Below are 24,845 nucleotides of genomic sequence, written 5' to 3'. Positions count from 1 at the left end.
TTTTGGTGAGCTCTTGCAAATTGTAGCCTCTTTTTCCTATTTGTAGTGGAGATGAGTGGTACCCGGTGGGGTCTTCTGCTGTTGTAGCCCATCTGCCTCAAAGTTCGACGTACTGTGCGTTCAGAGATGCTCTTCTGCCCACCTTGGTTGTAACGGGTGGTTATTTGAGTCACTGTTGCCCTTCCATCAGCTCGAACCAGTCTGGCCATTCTCCTCTGACCTCTGGCATCAACAAGGCATTTCCGCCCACAGAACTGCCGCTCACTGGATGTTTTTTCTTTTTCGGACCATTCTCTGTAAACCCTAGAGATGGTTCTGCCTGAAAATCCCAGTAGATTAGCACTTTCTGAAATACTCAGACCAGCCCTTCTGGCACCAACAATCATGCCACGTTCAAAGTCACTCAAATCACCTTTCTTCCCCATACTGATGCTCGGTTTGAACTGCAGGAGATTGTCTTGACCATGTCTACATGTCTAAATGCACTGAGTTGCCGCCATGTGATTGGCTGCTTAGAAATTAAGTGTTAACGAGCAGTTGGACAGGTGTACCTAATAAAGTGGCCGGTGAGTGTATATGTGACATGTCTGTCGAGTTTCATGCAATTTCAAGCATGCTAAGAGTCTCAAAAGCATCAAAAAAGAATTTTAAAGTTTGATGTGTTGCCACGGCAACAGTATCAAAGATATCAAGAATCCATTCACACGTCTACATCTGGCGTATGTTTACATTATACAGATGAAGTTTGAAGCAAATTGGGTTAAAATAAGAGGGTGATTTCGAAGCATTTTGAAAGTGACACACTTCCTGCTGCCAGTTGGTGGCGCTATAACTTTGACTCACAATAGTCACATCCATGTGATCGGCCTCTTACAGCGAACACACTGCTGCAGTTTCATTAAGATCAGTTAATGTATGCAGAAGTTATAACACACTTCCTGTTTCACGTTTCTCGCCATAATTTTGTTTCCTCGCCACGGCCAAACCGTTCGAGATATCAAAAATCCCCTCGCAATTTTTCATCCTCAATGTCTTGACTTCATGCTGACCGAGTTTCGTGGCATTTCTTTGAATTCTCTAGGAGAAGTACTTTAAATTCCATTGCATGCGTTTTACAAACAACCCTAAATAGCCGACTTCCTGTTGGGCTGGGGTAAAAAGTAAGAGCATGAAGTATATATGAACCGATGAGATCTATATGTGTACCGAGTTTCATATTCTAACATACAAGCGTGTTTGATTTATGGACCAAGTTTTCGGACCCCGTTCCAGGGGGCGCTGTCGAGCCCCCCTGCCACGCCCGGGTACCATCTTCACCCCGACCCTGATGGCCGCGGGTTCTGACCCGCGTGCAAAGTTTCAAGAGTTTTCGTGCACGTTAAGAGCCCCAAAAGTGCCCGAATAGTCGTAAGAAAAATAAAAGAGGAGAAAAAAAAAATATATATATATATATATATAAATAAATATAGCTGCGAGCAGCGATTACGGGCCCAAGCCGGTGGCACCGCAACCCCGGTGCCTTTAGTTACCTAAAGGCACCGGGGGTGGCGGTGCCGCCGGCTTTGGCCCTTCATCGCTGCTCGCAGCTATATTTATTTATATATATATATATATATATATATATATATATATAAAAAGCCGGTGGCACCGCCACCCTGGTGCCTTTAGGGTTATTGTGCACGACGTGACACAAAATATCTGCTCGCTATCTGCCGAACGGCTCTGGTAGTTCCGCTTCAGCACTGATGATGTTGTAGAAATAGTGCGTTCTGGTTGGTCTGGATTATTCAGGATTTTTTATTTTATACAGAAATAAGTTATTTATAATTCAGATGAGAATAAAGTTAGTGTTGATTAAAATGAAGGAAAACAAATATATTGATCTGAAATATAGAACATTAATTTTAAATTTATTTAGGTTCAATTACCAAACATACAATCTTAATTTAATTTAAAGCAAACAATACATTTAAAATATATTGGTTGTATGCACTTTTTTTTTATAAAAAAAGATATATATCCAAAAAGACAAGGCCTTAAAGGGTTAAACTCTTGTCACTGTAACAGACACAATCTCTCTCTCTCTCTCTCTCACACACACACACACGTCAAGTCACTTACATTTTAGATGCAATATTGAATAAGCAGAAAAATCGGATTTTCTGCTCTGAAAATATAAATAAGCATAAAAATTTAATAAGCACTTTGAATATTCTAAACAGAATAAGCACTAGTCGCTAATGAATAAGTACTAGTACTTAATGGAATAGATACTAGTATCTAAAAAATAAGTACTAGTAGCATGAAAATAGAGACTAGTAGGTTAAAATGATTAAATGTTAAAACGGCTTGCCATATTGGCTCAGAGAGAGAGAGAGAGAGAGAGAAAATTACCTTTTAGATACTAGTACCTATTAATAGATACTAGTATTTATTCAATAAATACTAGTACTAAGTCATTAGATACTAGTACCTATTAAATAGATACCAGTACTTATTCATTAGCTACTAATACGTATTCAAAAGAATATCTAAAGAATAAGCACTAGTATCTAAAGAATAGGCATTAATACTAAAGAATAAGCACTAGTCACAAATGAATAAGTACCAGTACTTAATGGAATAGATACTAGTATCTAAAAAATAAGTACTAGTAGCATGAAAATAGAGACTAGTAGGTTAAAATGATTAAATGTTAAAGCGGCTTGCCATATTGGCTCAGAGAGAGAGAGAGAGAGAAAATGACCCTATTCAAACCACAATATCTGACTTTCTGAGGGTCGGAGCTAATTACTTTAAATTAGAAAGTTGTTTGGCTTGAGGAGAAGAATATACACGCTGAGTTTTGTAACTGTAGGCAAAAACTAACTAAGTTATAACACACTTTATATGTCCTTTTTTAGTCATGAAAATGAATTTCCTCTCCGCGGCCAAACCGTTCGAGATATCAAAAATCTGTCCGCAATTTAGCATCCTCGATGTCTTGACTTCATGCACACCGAGTTTGGCAATGATTGAATGAATTGCCCAGGAGTAGTACTTCAAATTCCACAGCAAGCGTTTTCCAAACAACCCATTATAGCCGATTTCCTGTTGGGCTGGCGTAAAACTTGACCGGGGGAAAGATGTTCGGCCCGATGAGATCTATATGTGTACTGAGTTTCATATTAATTCATGCAAGCGTGTTGGATATATGGACCAAATTGTTGGACCCCGTTCAAGGGGGCACTGTTGAGCCCCCCTGCCACGCCCGGGTACCAGCTTCAGCCCGGCCCTGATGGCCGTGGGTTCTGACCTGTGTGCAAAGTTTCAAGAGTTTTTGAGCACGTTAAGAGCCCCAAAAGCCCCTGAAACCTTGAACTCCATTTAAAGCAATAGACAAATCCCTCACACACAGAGACGAAGAGAGAGGGAGAGAAAATTCTCAGAAACATCCACATTCAAACTAAAATATCTGACTTCCTCTTGGTCTGAGCTAATGACAGTTAATTAGAAAGTTGTCCGGCTTGATCTGAACAATATGCGTACCGAGTTTTATGATTGTAGGTAAAACTATAAAACTAACACCCCCACTTTTGTCAAAAGGTGGCGCTACTGAGTCCCTGCACCACGCCCGTTTCTGAAACTTTGCACATGTCTACTGGCTAATAAATGTGATCTGTCTGTCGAGTTTCATGCAATTTCAAGCAATTTCAGGCATGCTAAGAGTCTCAAAAGCACCCAAAAAGAATATTAAAGTTTGATGCGTTGTCACGACAACAGTATCTAAGATATCAATAATCCTTTCACAGGTCTACATCTGGCATGTGTTTACATTATACACATGAAGTTTGAAGCAAATCAGGTAAAAATAAGAGGGTGATTTCAAAGCATTTTGAAAGTGACACACTTCCTGCTGCCAGTTGGTGGCGCTATAACTTTGACTCACAATAGTCACATCCATGTGATCGGCCTCTTACAGCGAACACACTGCTGAAGTTTCATCAAGATCAGTCAATGTATGCAGAAGTTATAACACACTTCCTGTTTCCATTATTCACCATAAATTCGTTTCCTCGCCACGGCCAAACCGTTCGAGATATCAAAAATCCCCTGGCAATTTTTCATCCTCAATGTCTTGACATCATGCTGACCGAGTTTCGTTGTGATTGGTTGAATTCTCTAGGAGGAGTATATCGAATTCCAGGGGCATACGCTTCCAAACAAACCATAATAGCCGACTTCTTGTTGGGCTGGGGTAAAAAGTAAAAGTACAAAGGATATATGAACCGATGAGATCTATATGTGTACCGAGTTTCATATTATTACATGCAAGCGTGTTTGATTTATGGACCAAGTTTTCGGACCCCGTTCCAGGGGGCGCTGTCGAGCCCCCCTGTCACGCCCGGGTACCAGCTTCAGCCCGGCCCTGATGGCCGCGGGTTCTGACCCGTGTGCAAAGTTTCAAGAGTTTTCGAGCACGTTAAGAGCCCCAAAAGTGCCCGAATAGTCGTTAGAATAATAATAATAATAAATATAGCTGCGAGCAGCGATTACGGGCCCAAGCCGGTGGCACCGCAACCCCGGTGCCTTTAGTTACCTAAAGGCACCGGGGTGACGGTGCCGCCGGCTTTGGCCCTTCATCGCTGCTCGCAGCTATATGTATATATATATATATAAAAGCTGGTGGCACCGCCACCCTGGTGCCTTTAGGGTTATTGTGCACAACGTGACACAAAATATCTGCTCGCTATCTGCCGAACGGCTCTGGTAGTTCCGCTTCAGCACTGATGATGTTGTAGAAATAGTGTTTTGGTTGGTCTGGATTATTCGGGATTTTTTATTTTATACAGAAATAAGTTATTTATAATTCAGATGAGAATAAAGTTAGTGTTGATTAAAATGAAGGAAAAGAAATATATTGATATGAAATATAGCACATTAGTTTTAAATTTATTTAGGTTCAAAAACCAAACATACAATCTTAATTTAATTTAAAGCAAACAATACATTTAAAATATATGGGTTGTATGCACATTTTTTTTTATAAAAAAAAAGATATATATCCAAAAAGACAAGGCCTTAAAGGGTTAAACTAATAAGCTCTTTGAATATTCTAAACAGAATAAGCACTAGTCGCTAATGAATAAGTACTAGTACTTAATGGAATAGATACTAGTATCTAAAAAATAAGTACTAGTAGCATGAAAATAGAGACTAGTAGGTTAAAATGATTAAATGTTAAAACGGCTTGCCATATTGGCTCAGAGAGAGAGAGAGAAAATGACCTTTTAGATACTAGTACCTATTAATAGATACTAGTATTTATTCAATAAATACTAGTACTAAGTCATTAGATACTAGTACCTATTAAATAGATACCAGTACTTATTCATTAGCTACTAATACGCATTCAAAAGAATATCTAAAGAATAAGCACTAGTATCTAAAGAATAGCCACTAGTACTAAAGAATAAGTACTAGTCGCTAATGAATAAGTACTAGTACTTAATGGAATAGATACTAGTATCTAAAAAATAAGTACTAGAAGCATGAAAATAGAGACTAGAAGGTTAAAATGATTAAATGTTAAAACGGCTTGCCATATTGGCTCAGAGAGAGAGAGAGAGAGAAAATGACCATATTCAAACCATCATATTCAACTTCCTCTTGGTCTGAGCTAATAACAGTTAATTAGAAAGTTGTCCGGCTTGATCTGAACAATATGCGTACCGAGTTTTATGATTGTAGGTAAAACTATAAAACTAACCCCCCCACTTTTGTCAAAAGGTGGCGCTACTGAGTCCCTGCACCACGCCCGTTTCTGAAACTTTGCACATGTCTACTGGCTAATAAATGTGATCTGTCTGTCGAGTTTCATGCAATTTTAAGCAATTTCAGGCATGCTAAGAGTCTCAAAAGCATCCAAAAAGAATATTAAAGTTTGATGCGTTGCCATGGCAACAGTATCTAAGACATCAATAATCCTTTCACAGGTCTACATCTGGCGAGTGTCTACATTATACACATCAAGTTTGAAGCAAATCGGGTAAAAATAAGAGGGTGATTTCAAAGCATTTTGAAAGTGACACACTTCCTGCTGCCAGTTGGTGGCGCTATAACTTTGACTCACAATATTCACATCCTATGAGGAGGACTGCAAGGGTTGATGTGTCACTTGGGACGGCAGGGCAATATAAACAGACATATAGTGTCTTATTATTCTAAATAATTGAATTTATTGATCAAATTTACAAATTAAAAATGAAAGATGAAGCATACATTTAATAAGACTAGACTAGGGGTGCCCAGCAGATATTACAATATGCAGATTTAAATATACCATGGCCCCCCACCGTCAATTTGGTGTGTGTGTATAATAAAATCATTTAGTCACTACAATTAAAACTTGAACATGTTTGCTTACTAAATTGTGAGCAGAACGAAAGTCGCAGCAAAGATCAGCAACAGGAGTCAAAATTCATTAATCACGAGAGTGAAGAGCTGACTGGAAAAATTATGACGGAATATTTTGTGTAAAAGCGCCTATTGAAGCGAATCTGTCATTTACTCTTTTGTTGTTGTGTTTTCCCTGAAAACCGGAAGCAATCGGTCCCCGATATGGCGCTAATTTTAAAGTGACACTAAAAAGTATGCGGCTGCACTGGCATTCATAACGGTGCGCGTCCATGGCGACGAGCGAGCAAAACAGAGCGAATGTTTTTTAATTTCTACTTCCATAGAAATTCATTCGAGCGCACTGTGAGCGCCACCACTATAAATGTCCATGCGGACGTCCTTACTTTACTTTCACTTTTAACTTAGCGATTTAAAAGCCCCCGGTGGTGTTACACGTCAAATAACCGGTGAGAAAATATTCTCGGAGTCACATAGCAGCTACCTAAAATACAATAGGCCTACCTGATTTTGAACACAAGAGGGCAGTATAGCCCTATGTATTGTTTGATATATTTATTTTTTAACTGAATAGTGCATCCTGGCTGTTTTTAAACTTGTACATTATTCTTAAATTGAAAACAAGAATAAAATGGGTTTAGTTCTGATATTTGTATAATTTTATCTAGAAATAAATGGTGTGTAATTAAATTTTTAGAAGATATGAGGCTTTTAGTGTTTATTTTTTTTACATGACTTTAATCCCTCGCCATAGCAAAACAATTAGAGATATTCAATAGATATTCACAATTATGCTTCTTTAATGTATTTTCATCATGTTGAAAAAGTTTGGTGGGAATAAAATAAACCACTTAAGAGGAGTGGGTAAAAATGTAGAGCCTGGTTTTGCAAAACATCCACATCAAGACAAAAATAGCCCACTTCCTGTTGGGCTGGCTAAAAGTTGTTTGGCCCGATGAGATCTATATGTGTACCGAGTTTCATAATATTACATGCAAGTGTGTTTGATTTATGGACCAAATTTTCTGACCAAGTTTATGGACCAAGTTAATTTAATTAATAAACTAATTATATAAAACTATTTTTGTCAAAAGTGGGGGGATTAATTTTATCTACAATAATAAAAATCGGTATGTGTAGTGTTCTCCTCGAGCCAGACAACTTTCTAATTTACACTCAATAGCTCCAACCAACAGGAAGTCAGATATTTTGGTTTGAAAATTGTCATTTTATGTCTCTCTCTCTCTCTGAGCCTACGTCTCTGTGTGTGTGTGTCTGTGAGTGTGGGGAGGGGGAGGGGGGGGGGGGAAGGGGAAGGGGAAGCGGGAGGGGGAGGGGGGATAGATTAACCATTTGACTACTGTGTGGTTTGGCCTGCATTAAAAAAGAAAATAAATGTCTTACGCCTTGTATTTTTTAAATAAGTTGTATTAATAAGTAAAGGCATATAACCAGTTGAATTGTAGTGCATTGAAAATAGTTTTATATAATTAGTTTATTAATTAAATTAACTTGGTCCATAAACTTGGTCAGAAAATTTGGTCCATAAATCAAACACACTTGCATGTAATATTATGAAACTCGGTACACATATAGATCTCATCGGGCCAAACAACTTTTAGCCAGCCCAACAGGAAGTGGGCTATTTTGGTCTTGATGTGGATGTTTTGCAAAACCAGGCTCTACATTTTTACCCACTCCTCTTAAGTGGTTTATTTTATTCCCACCAAACTTTTTCAACATGATGAAAATACATTAACCCTCTGGGGTCCAAGGTGTTTTTGGGGTCCTTGAGATGTTTTGACATACTCTGACATTTGTGCTTTTTTCAGTTGCTTATAAACATATTACTGGCAAAGGTGTAATTACACTCTATTTAGCACACACAGGGCTACCATAATGTGTTATCAACATGTATGTACATTTTTGTATTTTTGAGAGAATATTGTTTATGCGTGGTTATTGAAAAAACTAAAACTTAAAGTTTCTGAAATAAGGCCACAAAACACATACTAAATATCTGTCCACAAGACTTTTGACTAATGGGTGTTGTGGCCTAGAGTTTTTTCTTCAAAATGATCTGAAAATCATCCTGCCTTATCATTCACATTAAACAATAGATTGGTTTAAATTTAAAAATGACACTTTTTGTTTGGAAAGGCAATATGCGCAGGGGTGTGACCTGCTGTGATTCACACCTGAGAAGACAATGGGCCCGCATAATGAGCGCATAATGGGGCTGCATACTAATGACCCTTTCATTCAGGTGTGTCACTGAGCCACAAGAATGCAATGCAATGACAATATATATATATATATATATATATGCCTATATAATACAAAATTGGTTCACAGTTCCAATTATTTATTTATTTTTCAAATTGTGCTTGCAAATTGTATAATATCAAATGTAAAAATTTATAGTAATTGTGCAGTTAATTATCATACTGTTTTTACAGAAAGTTTGGGAATGTATCCCAAATGTGTCACTAATAAAACACAATACAAATAATTTAAAGAGGAGGCTTATATTGAGCTTTTAAGATTTACCTAAGATTTATTTATATGTAGCCTACATATATTTTTGCTATTTTAATAAAAAGGTTACAATTACAACAACAATTAAAATGTAACTATTTCAAATGTAATCTTTCTTTGTATTATATACTAAAGTATACATTTTATCATACATATTTCACAGTTGCGGATTAATTAGTTTGAATATAGCTTACAATCGAACAAATACTATAATAACATCTTAGCAAACAAGCTTATTTGATGTGGCAGTATTTTACAGTAAAAACGACATCTTGTCTTTCATATGTAACATATCGTTTTTTATGATTAGGACATATAAATGTTAATTTGCAGTTTAATACGTTGCTTATACAAAAATATTTTATTTCAACATATTTCAGTCGATTTTTACTCATCTCAGTATTGGAATATAGTTAGGTAAAAGCTGTTCATTCATTCACACACAAAAACGCGATTCAAACAGTCTTTTTGTTTACAGACACTATTCCATATCGCGATTAGCACAAAGCACTTGAAAATAAAGAATGTACCTATTTCCTCGGCTGGATCCGTTGCTCCTCCAAATGAAACTACCTGTAGCCTACTTCTGAGGTAATTTTTTCCAGGATTATTATTAAGATAGTACTATTATTCCTCACAGCATCGTAATATGTGTCTCTTTCGGTGGTTATCCAGCTGGTGTGGGCGTGGATCGCCTCAGAGCATTTGTGTTTGAATAGAGCGCGCGCTCCGTGGGCGTGGTCAAATGTACTTTAATGAGCTGAGACAAGAACGACTATCATCTCTCTCTTTTCGTACAGATTACATAAAATGAGAAAAACATTTTTTTATATAAATTACTTCATTTAAAAGAAGATAATTCAGGCTTCATGCCTGTGTGCCTGTGTACCTGTTTGACTGAGTATTTGCAGAGTTACAGTTGATTTTTCGGACGCGTTTCAGAATGGACTTCACTGACAGAGAGAACACAGAACGCGCATCATGTTTATTTTTCTTTATTAGGCGAAAAGCACAACACTTTGTTTTTATTATGAGGTTCCACAAAAAAAATACAAACTTAACAGGATCGAATGATGTACAACACTTATATGTAAGATCAAAATTAACAGAGTAATTTGAGTCTCTTTTGCACTGATAAGGAAAAAAGTGAGCTGGTATCGCCGGCGAGACCGCCGACCCCAGAGAGTTAAAGAAGCATAATTGTGAATATCTATTGAATATCTCTAATTGTTTTGCTATGGCGAGGGATTAAAGTCATGTAAAAAAAATAAACACTAAAAGCCTCATATCTTCTAAAAATTTAATTACACACCATTTATTTCTAGATAAAATTATACAAATATCAGAACTAAACCCATTTTATTCTTGTTTTCAATTTAAGAATAATGTACAAGTTTAAAAACAGCCAGGATGCACTATTCAGTTAAAAAATAAATATATCAAACAATACATAGGGCTATACTGCCCTCTTGTGTTCAAAATCAGGTAGGCCTATTGTATTTTAGGTAGCTGCTATGTGACTCCGAGAATATTTTCTCACCGGTTATTTGACGTGTAACACCACCGGGGGCTTTTAAATCGCTAAGTTAAAAGTGAAAGTAAAGTAAGGACGTCCGCATGGACATTTATAGTGGTGGCGCTCACAGTGCGCTCGAATGAATTTCTATGGAAGTAGAAATTAAAAAACATTCGCTCTGTTTTGCTCGCTCGTCGCCATGGACGCGCACCGTTATGAATGCCAGTGCAGCCGCATACTTTTTAGTGTCACTTTAAAATTAGCGCCATATCGGGGACCGATTGCTTCCGGTTTTCAGGGAAAACACAACAACAAAAGAGTAAATGACAGATTCGCTTCAATAGGCGCTTTTACACAAAATATTCCGTCATAATTTTTCCAGTCAGCTCTTCACTCTCGTGATTAATGAATTTTGACTCCTGTTGCTGATCTTTGCTGCGACTTTCGTTCTGCTCACAATTTAGTAAGCAAACATGTTCAAGTTTTAATTGTAGTGACTAAATGATTTTATTATACACACACACCAAATTGACGGTGGGGGGCCATGGTATATTTAAATCTGCATATTGTAATATCTGCTGGGCACCCCTAGTCTAGTCTTATTAAATGTATGCTTCATCTTTCATTTTTAATTTGTAAATTTGATCAATAAATTCAATTATTTAGAATAATAAGACACTATATGGCTGTTTATATTGCCCTGCCGTCCCAAGTGACACATCAACCCTTGCAGTCCTCCTCATAGGATGTGAATATTGTGAGTCAAAGTTATAGCGCCACCAACTGGCAGCAGGAAGTGTGTCACTTTCAAAATGCTTTGAAATCACCCTCTTATTTTTACCCGATTTGCTTCAAACTTGATGTGTATAATGTAGACACTCGCCAGATGTAGACCTGTGAAAGGATTATTGATGTCTTAGATACTGTTGCCATGGCAACGCATCAAACTTTAATATTCTTTTTGGATGCTTTTGAGACTCTTAGCATGCCTGAAATTGCTTAAAATTGCATGAAACTCGACAGACAGATCACATTTATTAGCCAGTAGACATGTGCAAAGTTTCAGAAACGGGCGTGGTGCAGGGACTCAGTAGCGCCACCTTTTGACAAAAGTGGGGGGGTTAGTTTTATAGTTTTACCTACAATCATAAAACTCGGTACGCATATTGTTCAGATCAAGCCGGACAACTTTCTAATTAACTGTTATTAGCTCAGACCAAGAGGAAGTTGAATATGATGGTTTGAATATGGTCATTTTCTCTCTCTCTCTCTCTCTGAAATGTTATATGGCAAGCCGTTTTAACATTTAATCATTTTAACCTTCTAGTCTCTATTTTCATGCTTCTAGTACTTATTTTTTAGATACTAGTATCTATTCCATTAAGTACTAGTACTTATTCATTAGCGACTAGTACTTATTCTTTAGTACTAGTGGCTATTCTTTAGATACTAGTGCTTATTCTTTAGATATTCTTTTGAATGCGTATTAGTAGCTAATGAATAAGTACTGGTATCTATTTAATAGGTACTAGTATCTAATGACTTAGTACTAGTATTTATTGAATAAATACTAGTATCTATTAATAGGTACTAGTATCTAAAAGGTCATTTTCTCTCTCTCTCTCTGAGCCAATATGGCAAGCCGTTTTAACATTTAATCATTTTAACCTACTAGTCTCTATTTTCATGCTACTAGTACTTATTTTTTAGATACTAGTATCTATTCCATTAAGTACTAGTACTTATTCATTAGCGACTAGTGCTTATTCTGTTTAGAATATTCAAAGAGCTTATTAGTTTAACCCTTTAAGGCCTTGTCTTTTTGGATATATATCTTTTTTTTTATAAAAAAAAATGTGCATACAACCCATATATTTTAAATGTATTGTTTGCTTTAAATTAAATTAAGATTGTATGTTTGGTTTTTGAACCTAAATAAATTTAAAACTAATGTGCTATATTTCATATCAATATATTTCTTTTCCTTCATTTTAATCAACACTAACTTTATTCTCATCTGAATTATAAATAACTTATTTCTGTATAAAATAAAAAATCCCGAATAATCCAGACCAACCAGAGCACACTATTTCTACAACATCATCAGTGCTGAAGCGGAACTACCAGAGCCGTTCGGCAGATAGCGAGCAGATATTTTGTGTCACGTTGTGCACAATAACCCTAAAGGCACCAGGGTGGCGGTGCCACCGGCTTTTATATATATATTTATATATATATATATATATATATATATAAATATAGCTGCGAGCAGCGATGAAGGGCCAAAGCCGGCGGCACCGTCACCCCGGTGCCTTTAGGTAACTAAAGGCACCGGGGTTGCGGTGCCACCGGCTTGGGCCCGTAATCGCTGCTCGCAGCTATATTTATTATTATTATTATTCTAACGACTATTCGGGCACTTTTGGGGCTCTTAACGTGCTCGAAAACTCTTGAAACTTTGCACACGGGTCAGAACCCGCGGCCATCAGGGCCGGGCTGAAGCTGGTACCCGGGCGTGACAGGGGGGCTCGACAGCGCCCCCTGGAACGGGGTCCGAAAACTTGGTCCATAAATCAAACACGCTTGCATGTAATAATATGAAACTCGGTACACATATAGATCTCATCGGTTCATATATCCTTTGTACTTTTACTTTTTACCCCAGCCCAACAGGAAGTCGGCTATTATGGTTTGTTTGGAAGCGTATGCCCCTGGAATTCGATATACTCCTCCTAGAGAATTCAACCAATCACAACGAAACTCGGTCAGCATGATGTCAAGACATTGAGGATGAAAAATTGCCAGGGGATTTTTGATATCTCGAACGGTTTGGCCGTGGCGAGGAAACGAATTTATGGCGAATAATGGAAACAGGAAGTGTGTTATAACTTCTGCATACATTGACTGATCTTGATGAAACTTCAGCAGTGTGTTCGCTGTAAGAGGCCGATCACATGGATGTGACTATTGTGAGTCAAAGTTATAGCGCCACCAACTGGCAGCAGGAAGTGTGTCACTTTCAAAATGCTTTGAAATCACCCTCTTATTTTTACCTGATTTGCTTCAAACTTCATGTGTATAATGTAAACACATGCCAGATGTAGACCTGTGAAAGGATTATTGATATCTTAGATACTGTTGCCGTGACAACGCATCAAACTTTAATATTCTTTTTGGGTGCTTTTGAGACTCTTAGCATGCCTGAAATTGCTTGAAATTGCATGAAACTCGACAGACAGATCACATTTATTAGCCAGTAGACATGTGCAAAGTTTCAGAAACGGGCGTGGTGCAGGGACTCAGTAGCGCCACCTTTTGACAAAAGTGGGGGTGTTAGTTTTATAGTTTTACCTACAATCATAAAACGCGGTACGCATATTGTTCAGATCAAGCCGGACAACTTTCTAATTAACTGTCATTAGCTCAGACCAAGAGGAAGTCAGATATTTTAGTTTGAATGTGGATATTTCTGAGAATTTTCTCTCCCTCTCTCTTCGTCTCTGTGTGTGAGGGATTTGTCTATTGCTTTAAATGGAGTTCAAGGTTTCAGGGGCTTTTGGGGCTCTTAACGTGCTCAAAAACTCTTGAAACTTTGCACACAGGTCAGAACCCACGGCCATCAGGGCCGGGCTGAAGCTGGTACCCGGGCGTGGCAGGGGGGCTCAACAGCGCCCCCTTGAACGGGGTCCAACAATTTGGTCCATATATCCAACACGCTTGCATGAATTAATATGAAACTCAGTACACATATAGATCTCATCGGGCCGAACATCTTTCCCCCGGTCAAGTTTTACGCCAGCCCAACAGGAAATCGGCTATAATGGGTTGTTTGGAAAACGCTTGCTGTGGAATTTGAAGTACTACTCCTGGGCAATTCATTCAATCATTGCCAAACTCGGTGTGCAATGAAGTCAAGACATCGAGGATGCTAAATTGCGGACAGATTTTTGATATCTCGAACGGTTTGGCCGCGGAGAGGAAATTCATTTTCATGACTAAAAAAGGACATATAAAGTGTGTTATAACTTAGTTAGTTTTTGCCTACAGTTACAAAACTCAGCGTGTATATTCTTCTCCTCAAGCCAAACAACTTTCTAATTTAACCCCTTAAGTGTCACGGGCCCACCGGTGGGCCCAAATCCTTTACATTTTTAAAACAGTAATATCCCATACTAAACCTAAACTAATCTTGACAAACTATATATCATTTGAAAGCTTACAATCTCTAGTTTCCATATTTGGTGATTGATTTTCAAAATAAATTACAGAGGAGCCGTAATTTATCAATTTGCAACAATAATATTTTCATACTCTTAGACCTTTATTTTGAAATAGTGATGAACATGAAAAATCATGAAAGAAGGGTAGAAACCTCAGTTTGTTTTCATGCCAAGAGTTCAAAAGATAGCATCCATTAAATTTTTTTGAAAAAAAAAAAGGTCTGATTTTTTATTTTTTATATAAAGAAAAAAATTATATGATGTGGCAGGAAGCTAAAATGCACATGCGTGTTTTTTTTATGTTTCTTAGAGGTTGAAATCATATCAAAATCTGCCAAATTTCTCATATTACTTCTGAATAGGATGTCTACTTCATAAATTGTATGAAAATTGTGGAAATAATGGTTCATATCACTCAAAACACATATGGAAATGGAGGCGCCCTTATATGGGCAGTAATGGAGTCTGGTTGTCATCTAGTGAAAAAGTTTGGTACTGCGCCCAAACAAAATCTTACTGAAAGCTCATTTTTTGAGATATCAACCTAAAATTTGAAACACAACTTGTTCAGATTTTTGGCTTTGATTTTTTTGCCGTTTTAGAGTCGCCCAGGTTTTAAAAATATGTATTTTATATAAAATATAAATAATTAAATTTTTTACATTGTACATTTTCATAAACTCAAACTTCTATAACTTTTTTTCTGTTTCACTTTCTTAATTTATTTCACTTCTACAAAAATCTGCCAAATGTCTTCTTTAAAACAAGACCAATCTTACGTCTATATTCCAAAGCATTCTTGAATTACAACCATTTAAGTTCGAAATGTGCATTTTCATGTATATTCAAAAAAAGGGGGGTGACACTTAAAGGGTTAAAGTAATTAGCTCCGACCCTCAGAAAGTCAGATATTGTGGTTTGAATAGGGTCATTTTCTCTCTCTCTCTCTCTGAGCCAATATGGCAAGCCGCTTTAACATTTAATCATTTTAACCTACTAGTCTCTATTTTCATGCTACTAGTACTTATTTTTTAGATACTAGTATCTATTCCATTAAGTACTGGTACTTATTCATTTGTGACTAGTGCTTATTCTTTAGTATTAATGCCTATTCTTTAGATACTAGTGCTTATTCTTTAGATATTCTTTTGAATACGTATTAGTAGCTAATGAATAAGTACTGGTATCTATTTAATAGGTACTGGTATCTAATGACTTAGTACTAGTATTTATTGAATAAATACTAGTATCTATTAATAGGTACTAGTATCTAAAAGGTCATTTTCTCTCTCTCTCTCTCTGAGCCAATATGGCAAGCCGTATTAACATTTAATCATTTTAACCTACTAGTCTCTGTTTTCATGCTACTAGTACTTATTTTTTAGATACTAGTATCTATTCCATTAAGTACTAGTACTTATTCATTAGCAACTAGTGCTTATTCTTTAGGTACTAGTGCCTATTCTTTAGATACTAATGCTTATTCCTTAGGGACTAGTAGCTTTTAAAAGATACTAGTACTTATTCATTAGATACTATATTAGTATCTAAAATTCAGTCAAAAGACAGTCAAAGCAGGGTTACGTTTTTGCACTTCGTGCACAATAACCCTAAAGGCACCAGGGTGGCGGTGCCACCGGCTTTTTATATATATATATATATATAAATATAGCTGCGAGCAGCGATGAAGGGCCAAAGCCGGCGGTACCGCCACCCTGGTGCACCAGGGTTGCGGTGCCACCGGCTTGGGCCCGTAATCGCTGCTCGCAGCTATATTTCTTATTATTATTTTACTACCTTTTGGGCACTTTTGGGACCCTTAACGTGCTCAAAAACTCTTGAAACTTTGCACACGGGTCAGAACCCGCGGCCATCAGGGCCGGGCTGAAGATGGTACCCGGGCGTGGCAGGGGGGCTCGACAGCGCCCCCTGGAACGGGGTTTGAACACTTGGTCCATAACTCAAACACGCTTACATGTAATAATATGAAACTCGGTACACATATAGATCTCATCGGTTCATATATCCTTCATGCTCTTACTTTTTACCCCAGCCCAACAGGAAGTCGGCTATTTAGGGTTGTTTGAAAAACCCATGCTCAGGAATTCGAAATACTCCTCCTAGAGAATTCAAACACACGGCACGAAACTCGGTCAGCATGAAGTCAAGACACTGAGGATGAAAAATTGCCAGGGGATTTTTGATATCTCGAACGGTTTGGCCGTGGCGAGGAAACGAATTTATGGCGAATAATGGAAACAGGAAGTGTGTTATAACTTCAGCATACAGTAACTGATGTTGATGAAACTTTAGCAGTGTGTTCGCTGTAAGAGGCCGATCACATGAATGTGACTATTGTGAGTCAAAGTTATAGCGCCACCAACTGGCAGCAGGAAGTGTGTCACTTTCAAAATGCTTTTAAATCCCCCTCTTATTTTTACCCGATTTGCTTCAAACTTTATGTGTATAATGTAGACACACGCCAGATGTAGACCTGTGAAAGGATTATTGATATCTTAGATACTGTTGCCATGGCAACGCATCAAACTTAAAATTTTTTTTTGGATGCTTTTGAGACTCTTAGCATGCCTGAAATTGCTTAAAATTGCATGAAACTCGACAGACAGATCACATTTATTAGCCAGTAGACATGTGCAAAGTTTCAGAAACGGGCGTGGTGCAGGGACTCAGTAGCGCCACCTTTTGACAAAAGTGGGGGGGTTAGTTTTATAGTTTTACCTACAATCATAAAACTCGGTACGCATATTGTTCAGATCAAGCCGGATAACTTTCTAATTAACTGTCATTAGCTCAGACCAAGAGGAAGTCAGATATTTTGGTTTGAATATGGTCATTTTCTCTCTCTCTCTCTCTGAGCCAATATGGCAAGCCGTTTTAACATTTAATCATTTTAACCTACTAGTCTCTATTTTCATGCTTCTAGTACTAATTTTTTAGATACTAGTATCTATTCCATTAAGTACTAGTACTTATTCATTAGCGACTAGTGCTTATTCTTTAGTACTAGTGCCTATTCTTTAGATACTAGTGCTTATTCTTTAGATATTCTTTTGAATACGTATTAGTAGCTATTGAATAAGTACTGGTATCTATTTAATAGGTACTAGTATCTAATGACTTAGTACTAGTATTTATTCATCTATTAATAGGTACTAGTATCTAAAAGGTCATTTTCTCTCTCTCTCTCTCTCTCTCTCTCTCTCTCTCTGAGCCAATATGGCAAGCCGTTTTAACATTTAATCATTTTAACCTACTAGTCTCTATTTTCATGCTACTAGTACTTATTTTTTAGATACTAGTATCTATTCCATTAAGTACTAGTACTTATTCATTAGCGACTAGTGCTTATTCTGTTTAGAATATTCAAAGTGCTTATTAAATTTTTATGCTTATTTATATTTTCTGCTTATTCAATATTGCATCTAAAATGGAAGTGACTTGACGTGTGTGTGTGTGTGTGTGTGTGTGTGTGTGTGTGTGTGTGTGTGTGTGTGTGTGTGTGTGTGTGTGTGTGAGAGAGAGAGAGATTGTGTCTGTTACAGTGACAAGAGTTTAACCCTTTAAGGCCTTGTCTTTTTGGATATATATCTTTTTTTTATTAAAAAAATGTGCATACAACCCATATCTTTTAAATGTATTGTTTGCTTTAAATTAAATTAAGATTGTATGTTTGGTAATTGAACCTAAATAAATTTAAAATTAATGTGCTATATTTCAGATCAATATATTTGTTTTCCTTCATTTTAATCAACACTAACTTTATTCTCATCTGAATTATAAATAACTTATTTCTGTATAAAATAAAAAATCCCGAATAATCCAGACCAACCAGAGCGCACTATTTCTACAACATCATCAGTGCTGAAGCGGAACTACCAGAGCCGTTCAGCAGATAGCGAGCAGATATTTTGTGTCACGTCGTGCACAATAACCCTAAAGGCACCAGGGTGGCGGTGCCACCGGCTTTATATATATATATATATATAAATATAGCTGCGAGCAGCGATGAAGGGCCAAAGCCGGCGGCACCGCCACCCCGGTGCCTTTAGGTAACTAAAGGCACCGGGGTTGCGGTGCCACCGGCTTGGGCCCGTAATCGCTGCTCGCAGCTATATTTTTTATTTGTGTTCTGTTCTGAATATCATTAAATTTAAAGGATTTGTTGTGGAATATTTTGAGTGTATCATCAAATCAGAATAATTCTTTCAGTTTAGTGATTCCCTAGTCTTTATTTATTTATTTCATTGTTCTAATCAGGTAAGGCAAGTAGGCCTAATATTCTCTGTGTCTTTATATAAATAAATATATATATATGCCAGAATGTGCTATTCAGTCAAAAAATAAATAAAGTAATACATAGGGCTATACTGACCTCTTGTGTTCAAAATCAAGTACTGTATTTATATATTAGGTATGTTTCTCGGTTATTTGACGTGTGACCGCTGGGGGCTTTTAAATCGCTATGGATGCGCGAGGACCTGTTTTATCCTAATCATTTTGAACGCGCGTTTATCAAGTCTTATGCCACTCGGTACCAATTGAAGATACTCTCTTATACCGCTATGAAGGTATTTTGTCATGTCTAATGTATTACAGTAATAATGCCACCAAAATGCAACCAAAGCACAGGATAGCAATAGTTTTAAATATAAGGTAATTAATAATCGTTGGAAAGAATGACCGTTTTAAACGGAACATTAATCCACCAATAGATAGCCCAACATAGAAGTTGCTCGCCAGAAAAGCACCTCTTCAGCAAAAAAATATATTTATATATATATATATAAATATATATAAATATATATATTTTAAATGTATTGTTTGCTTTAAATTAAATTAAGATTGTATGTTTGGTAATTGAACCTAAATAAATTTAAAATTAATGTTCTATATTTCAGATCAATATATTTGTTTTCCTTCATTTTAATCAACACTAACTTTATTCTCATCTGAATTATAAATAACTTATTTCTGTATAAAATAAAAAATCCCGAATAATCCAGACCAACCAGAGCGCACTATTTCTACAACATCATCAGTGCTGAAGCGGAACTACCAGAGCCATTCGGCAGATAGCGAGCAGATATTTTGTGTCACGTCGTGCACAATAACCCTAAAGGCACCAGGGTGGCGGTGCCACCGGCTTTTTATATATATATATATATATATATATATATAAATATAGCTGCGAGCAGCGATGAAGGGCCAAAGCCGGCGGCACCGCCACCCCGGTGCCTTTAGGTAACTAAAGGCACCGGGGTTGCGGTGCCACCGGCTTGGGCCCGTAATCGCTGCTCACAGCTATATTTTATTATTATTTTTTATCAACCTTTCGGGCACTTTTGGGGCCCTTAACGTGCTCAAAAACTCTTGAAACTTTGCACACTGGTCAGAACCCGCAACCATCAGGGCCGGGCTGAAGATGGTACCCGGGCGTGGCAGGGGGGCTCGACAGCGCCCCCTTGAACAGGGTCCGAAACCTTGGTCCATAAATCAAACATGCTTGCATGTAATAATACGAAACTCGGTACACATATAGATCTCATCGGTTCATATATCCTTCGTGCATTTACTTTTTACCCCTGCCCAACAGGAAGTCGGCTATTTTAGGTTGTTTGGAAACGCATGCAATGGAATTCCAAACACTTCTCCTAGGAAATTCGTCCAATCGCCACCAAACTCGGTGTGCATGAAGTCAAGCAATTAAGGATGAAAAATTGCCAGCGGATTTTTGATATCTCGAACGGTGTGGCCGTGGCGAGGAAACGAAATGATGGCGAATAATGGAAACAGGAAGTGTGTTATAACTTCTTCATACATTGACTGATCTTGATGAAACTACAGCAGTGTGTTCGTTGTAAGAGGCCGATCACATGGATGTGACTCTTTTGAGTCAAAGTTATAGCGCCACCAACTGGCAGAAGGAAGTGTGTCACTTTCAAAATGATTTGAAATCTCCCTCTTATTTTAACCCGATTTGCTTCAAACTTCACTACTATAATGTAAACACACGGCAGATGTAGACCTGTGAATGGATTCTTGATATCTTAGATACTGTTGTCGTGGCAACGCATCAAACTTTAATATTCTTTTTTTATGCTTTTGAGACTCTTAGCATACTTGAAATTGCATGAAACTCGACAGACACATCACATTTATTAGCCAGTAGACATGTGCAAAGTTTCAAAAACGGGCGTGGTGAGGGGCTCAGTAGCGCCACCTTTTGTCAAAAGTGGGGGGATTAATTTTATCTACAGTAATAAAAATCGGTGTGTGTATTGTTCTCCTCGAGCCAGACAACTTTCTAATTTACACTCAATAGCTCCAACCAACAGGAAGTCAGATATTTTGGTTTGAAAATTGTCATTTTATGTCTCTCTCTCTCTCTGAGCCTACCTCTCTGTGTGTGTGTGTGTCTGTGTCTGTGAGTGTGGGGAGGGGGAGGGGGGCTAGATTAACCATTTCACTGCTGTGTGGTCTGGCCTGCATTAAAAAGAAAATAAATGTCTTACGCCTTGTATTTTTTAAATAAGTTGTATTAATAAGTAAAGGCATATAACCAGTTGAATTGTAGTGCATTGAAAATAGTTTTATATAATTAGTTTATTAATTAAATTAACTTGGTCCATAAACTTGGTCAGAAAATTTGGTCCATAAATCAAACACACTTGCATGTAATATTATGAAACTCGGTACACATATAGATCTCATCGGGCCAAACAACTTTAAGCCAGCCCAACAGGAAGTGGGCTATTTTGGTCTTAATGTGGATGTTTTGCAAAACCAGGCTCTACATTTTTACCCACTCCTCTTAAGTGGTTTATTTTATTCCCACCAAACTTTTTCAACATGATGAAAATACATTAAAGAAGCATAATTGTGAATATCTATTGAATATCTCTAATTGTTTTGCTATGGCGAGGGATTAAAGTCATGTAAAAAAAAAAAGAGAAACACTAAAAGCCTCATATCTTCTAAAAATTTAATTATACACCATTTATTTCTAGATAAAATTATACAAATATCAGAACTAAACCCATTTTATTCTTGTTTTCAAATTAAGAATAATGTACAAGTTTTAAAACAGCCAGGATGCACTATTCAGTTAAAAAATAAATACATCAAGTAAAACATTGGGCTATACTGCCCTCTTGTCTCCAAAATGATGTCAACTCAGTACATAAAACACTTTGCAGTTTGAATGATCTTCTTAAATAAAATGACGGAGTAGCCAATGTTTCCACTGTTCGATCGCGGACGTCCACGCAGACATTGATAATGGTGGCGCGTGCAGAGCGCTCGAGGGAATTCCTATGGAAGTAGGAATGAACTAAAAAACGTTCACTCTGTTCTGCTCGCTCATCGTCGTGGACGCGCAGCGTTATGAATGCCCGTGTGATGCAGCATAACACAGCAGAGAGAGACGCTCACTCTCGACTCGTGATTAATGAAATTTGACTCCGGTTGCTGATCTTTGCTGCAACTTTCGTTCAGCTCACAATTTAGTAAGCAAACACGTTCAGATTTTAATTGTAGTGACTAAATGATTTTATTAAACACACACACACACACACACACACACACACACACACACACACACACACACACACACACACACACACACACACACACACACACACACACAAACACAAACACACAAACACACTCATCAAATTGACGGTGGGGGGCAATGGTATATTTAAATCTGCATATTGTAATAGGGCACCCCAGTCCAGTCTTATTAAATGTATGCTTCATCTTTCATTTTTAATTTGTAAATTTGATCAATAAATTCAATTATTTAGAATGATAAGACACTATATGGCTTTTACCCTAGGTAGGGCTGATCAAATTAAATCGTTTACACTGAAAAATAACAATGCATTAAATAATGTTATGAGATTGTTTTAAATATAAGTCAATTAAAAATCGTTGGAAAGAATGATACTTTTAAACATAACACTAAACCGTCATTAGGTGTCGCCAGGCGACCATCTTAATGAGCGAGTCATTGATTCATTCGTTCAAACAATTCGTTCGAGCGACTGAGTCATTCATGAATGAGACAGATGTTTATGGATTGGTCATTGAATCTTTGAGTCAACCAATTCGTTCAAAATGCTGAATCATTCAGTAATGAGAAAACACGTTGCTGTGAGATGCGCAATGGTTCTGCTGTGATCTTTATTTAACTATTTTCGCTGCTAAAACTGAAAAAGGTCAATATTGCATCTAAAATGTAAGTGACTTGACGTGTGTGTGTGTGTGTGTGTGTGTGTGTGTGTGTGTGTGTGTGTGTGTGTGTGTGTGTGTGTGTGTGTGTGTGTGTGTGTGTGTGTGTGTGTGTGTGTGTGTGTGTGAGAGAGAGAGAGATTGTGTCTGTTACAGTGACAAGAGTTTAACCCTTTAAGGCCTTGTCTTTTTGGATATATATCTTTTTTTTATTACAAAATGTGCATACAACCCATATATTTTAAATGTATTGTTTGCTTTAAATTAAATTAAGATTGTATGCTGGGTAATTGAACCTAAATAAATTTAAAATGAATGTGCTATATTTCAGATCAATATAGCCTATTTGTTTTCCTTCATTTTAATCAACACTAACTTTATTCTCATCTGAATTATAAATAACTTATTTCTGTATAAAATAAAAAATCCCGAATAATCCAGACCAACCAGAGCGCACTATTTCTACAACATCATCAGTGCTGAAGCGGAACTACCAGAGCCGTTCGGCAGATAGCGAGCAGATATTTTGATATTTTGTGTCACGTTGTGCACAATAACCCTAAAGGCACCAGGGTGGCGGTGCCACCGGCTTTATATATATATATATATAAATATAGCTGCGAGCAGCGATGAAGGGCCAAAGCCGGCGGCACCGCCACCCCGGTGCCTTCAGGTAACTAAAGGCACCAGGGTTGCGGTGGCACCGGCTTGGGCCCGTAATCGCTGCTCGCAGCTATATTTGTATCTTAATTTTAATCAATGTTTCATCAACCAATTGCCTGGATTTAATAAATAGGAAATAAATATAGCAGACAATAGATAATCATGACACAGAGGGGCTGGCGCGTGAACTGAAGCTCGTCTTGTGAGTCATAAATGAACCGAAACACAGCGTATAAGGCAGGCCTACTTGCCTCAGGAGTACAGTGGGTGCCATGAGGTGCGAATGTATAATGTAGAGAATAATTACGAAAATGGAGAGAAAATATAAATCGGGCGCATTAAAGGAAAAGAACGAGATAGTTTTTGTGTTTTATTTAACGTAAGCTTACTTGGCTCAACAAGTGACACATTATTACATATGCATTCATCAGATATTTTACGTTTTTTTTTTTTTTTTTCGGTTTTAATTTTAAAATGTGACTCGGGAACAGAACAACCTACAATGACACACAATCAAACAAGAACTTACAAAGACTGGACTGAAACACAGGGCTTAAATACAGGGGCAAACGATCTAGATAGGATAACAAGGGGGCGTGGTTAACGGGAAACACCTGTGAAGACTAATAGACAGACAGGGAACCACTAAACATGACAAGACAAACCCACACCATGACAAGTTAAGCATCCAAATACATCGCAAATGTTAAAACAGTTTGATTCGAATGAGAGAATAATGTGAGCCCAACACAGCTTACTTTCACTTTCGCTTTAAATTATTTCGGTTATTTATTGTTTATAGTTTTTTTTATAAAAAAAAAAAACTTTTTTTATAAAAAACAAAAACAAAAAAACTTCTGTTCTGAATATCATTAAATTTAAATTATTGCTTGTGGAATATTTTGAGTGTATCATAAAAGCAGAATAAATCTCTCATTTTAGTGATTCCCTAGTAATTTTTTATTTAAATTTTTTCATTGTTTTAATCAGGTAAGGCAAGTAATATTCTCTGATATATATATATATATATATATATAGGTGGAGGTGCCCTTTCATCGCTGCTCGCAGCTATATATATATATATATAGCTGCGAGCAGCGATGAAAGGGCACCTCCACCGGCTTCTTTTATATATATATATATATACACTACCGTTCAAAAGTTTGGGGTCGGTACGATTTTAAATACTTTTAAAAGAATTCTCTTCTGCTAACCATGGCTGCGCTTATTTGATTAAAAATACAACAAAAATCAGTTAT

The sequence above is a fragment of the Rhinichthys klamathensis genome, unplaced genomic scaffold (assembly GCF_029890125.1).
Source record: "Rhinichthys klamathensis goyatoka isolate OS25496 unplaced genomic scaffold, OSU_Roscu_1.1 h1tg000019l_1, whole genome shotgun sequence".
Classification (NCBI taxonomy): domain Eukaryota; kingdom Metazoa; phylum Chordata; class Actinopteri; order Cypriniformes; family Leuciscidae; genus Rhinichthys; species Rhinichthys klamathensis.
The sequence above is the reverse complement of the archived record's forward strand: the minus strand, read 5'-3'. Positions refer to the sequence as shown.